The sequence below is a fragment of the Frankliniella occidentalis genome, unplaced genomic scaffold (assembly GCF_000697945.3).
Source record: "Frankliniella occidentalis isolate FOCC.00 unplaced genomic scaffold, Focc_3.1 Scaffold124, whole genome shotgun sequence".
NCBI classification, from domain to species: domain Eukaryota; kingdom Metazoa; phylum Arthropoda; class Insecta; order Thysanoptera; family Thripidae; genus Frankliniella; species Frankliniella occidentalis.
Genome location: NW_026267251.1, coordinates 360,184 through 363,160, shown reverse-complemented (window position 1 = coordinate 363,160; position 2,977 = coordinate 360,184). Strand labels below are relative to the sequence as shown.

General features: G+C 56.4%; 1 protein-coding gene across 1 annotated transcript in view; it reads left to right on the top strand.

The window, feature by feature from the left end:
• Positions 1 to 967: 967 nt before the first annotated feature.
• The window catches only part of LOC113206620 (corticotropin-releasing factor-binding protein), a gene marked incomplete in the record, with an annotated part of 29,137 nt that continues 27,127 nt past the window's right edge, over positions 968 to 2,977 (top strand). Inside the window, 1 exon segment of the mRNA XM_052270463.1 lies at positions 968 to 1,561.

The window sequence follows — 2,977 nt, the reverse complement described above, 5'->3', positions numbered from 1 at the left end:
CCCCCCCCCTCAATCAGCGCTCAGCGCTCACGTACGTACCAAATTGTTTTGCGCTCTCCCTTTGCGTGATGCACCCCCTCGGCAGTAGGCGAGCCCGCCCGCCACAACACCGCATACCTGACGTGAGGGAGGATCCGGCTCACACCACAACGCCGACTATTTTCGCTTCAATTTCCGGAAGGGCGCCGGCGGCGTGGCGGAACCGCGCGACTCTATACACCCGCCGTGCGGCGCCGGCCGCCCGGGGGCGCCAGTTCTGGATAAAGGCGTGACGTCAGAACTGAACCGTGTGTCAGCCGGGCACGGCACGCCACGCCAGGGCACGCCAGCCAACGGTGCTAATTAATCGAGCCTCGCTAAAGACGCGTGCGACTGTCCCGCCAACTCATCCGGTGCGAGTGAGTGGGTGAGTGGGTGGGCCTTCTTCGCTTTCTTCACTGCTCATTTGTTTGTTGAGTTGTTATTTTTCTCCATACCCGCGCGTCCGCGCGTCTAGAATGAATTCAATTATTTCTATTATCATCCGCAACATTGCTGCGTATTCACAGTTACACCCGGAACATCCGACCAAGAGACTAGGGCTTGATCTTGATCCGACGGGGAATGACCCGTCGAGGAGGGGGCAGGGTATGCGCAGCCGTCCCCTCCTGCTCCCTCCACCCCCGACCAGAGCGAGGGGTCGGATTATTCGACCATCACGACGGCCTAATAACCCTCCTACCCCGACGTGGTCCTTCCCTCCCGGCGCCGACCAGCCTGTCATGCGGCTGCTGCTACTGCTGCTTAGCGGGTCGTGGCGGGGCGTGGCAGGCCGAGGCGTGGCGTGGCGTGGCGTGGCGGGGCGTGGCGGGGCGTGGCGGGGCGTGGGTCGAGCGGTACGTACCGGCGGCGTCGCGACAAACAGCCGCAGCAGACACACGGGGCCCTTCTCGCCCCGCCCCGCCCCGCCCCAGAAGGGGATAAGGCGGAGGAGCCTCTGTCGCACCAGTCGCACCTCGCTCGCACCGCGCGCACCTGCTCGCCGGACCAAGTGACGCCGTGTGACTTGAACCACGCGAGTTCACTCGACAGATCTAGAAATATTTTTTGTCTTGTCCCTAAATATTTACAAGAAAAAAAATGACCTGAATTCAATCAAAATTGTAAAGTTAATCAAAAGTTTGATGTTTAAAAAAATTAATTCTAGTGAAAGTTTGCAAGAATTCCCCTCTTTCCCAGTTCTTAGATTAAAATTGCAGTCATAACGTGGTAATAACACCTCTTTCGCTATTGTCGAGCCCCCAGCCGCACCCACCGCCGCGTGCCGTCCCGGATCTCGTAGTTTAGTGTGTGGCGGGAGAGGAGCCAGCTGCCCGCCTGGGTGTGAAGCCGAGTGCACCGAGTGAGTCCGCGTCGCTGACGTGAGGAAAGGACGAGGACCCCGGACCCCGTCGTCGTTTGCACGTCCCCGCCAGCGATGACGCGGCGCCGCCCCCTCTTGGAGCTCATCCTGCTGGACCCCCAGCAGCACCCCCGGCACGGAGCGCGACGCTAGACTGCGCACAGGTTTTACTGCGAGCAGGTAGGGTTGGGCATAGCGACAGCAAGGTTATCGAATTCTTCTCCGACCAATCAAAACCATCCATGTATTATTCCGAAAAGACCCACTTATTTTCAAATTTGCCGCGGATTTTTAAAATCGTTATCACATTGCCTCTTGTCAGACGACGCCCCTCATTAGTCGGTAAGGGTAGCGGTTGAGCCGGGTTGCTACTCCGGTGTACACCAGTTGTACACTGCCGATTCTGATTATCCACAACCTTGCCGATTCCTAGCCAATCACAAACCCAGGACGCCATAAAAAAATGAATAAAAAAACGGCGAGGGAAACAAGTGCCCTGGAAGTTATTTTGCGGGGGTGTAGGCTTTCGCTCGGCTTTCGCTCAGCTTTCGCTCGGCTCTCGTGTCCGTGTCCCCTTACCGACCGAGCTCTTTATTTAATCCCCGGCGGTGTGGGCGTGCAAGAGGGAAGCACGTCTGCCCGGCCTCCGCTGGCCTAACTACCTCCTCCTTCGCAAAACAAAAATAATAAAAATAAACAAGAAAGAAAATTAAGTTGACACTCTTTGCATGAATTAACAAATTATAATGTATACTACTTGCACTGTAAAGGATAGTCACTTCTTTGCCCGAACAGAGCGACGTATGTTTTCATCGCTCAATAAAATGAGTGATATTTGCAACCGAAAATATCGCTCCCACGGCCCGGAGTCACAAAATTGGATTCAAAAAGTCGCTCTCCCAGGAGCGATTTAAGTCACTCGTCGACTTTCAGTGTGCATGCCTGAGAAAATACAAAATATTGAATGCGGTTTGTAATTGTGTTACCCCGAGCGGGGCCTGGCGAGCTAGCTGGCCGTGGCCAGTCCACTCTTTTTGGCCCACCAACAACGGACCGCCATCCGTCTCTGGATATCGGAGAACTCATTAGTGGCACATTTTTCCACGAAATCGCGCCAGAAATACGAAGCGAAATGGGGGCAGCCGACGCGCAACCCCACACGCCATACCAACGCCGCTACCACCACCCCCAACACCAACACGATTAGCCTCATGATCACGACATCCATGCTCTCCCAGAGGAGCCCTACGTGCCCCGCCCCGCCCTCCACTGCGCTCCGGACTGTTCGGCGTCCTAAGGTCGATCAGGCCCTAAAGGTCGCGGGCACCGCTGATATCCACACTCAACTGTTTGCTAGAGATAACTAGCTATCCCAAATGTGTTTTCCCCCTGGGCCTTTCCTCGTTCTCTTTCTTCTCCGTATTCAACGCCCATGTGCTTCTCAGAACCCTGCCCCGCCCCCGCGGTGCACTATCGGGCTCGGGGGCAGCAGGACGCGCGCGACCCCCCCCCTCAGACACACACTTGATAAAATGCACGTTGAGAGGGGGGGAGGGGTAGGAGGGGGAGAAGACACCACAGGTGAGACCCCCGCCC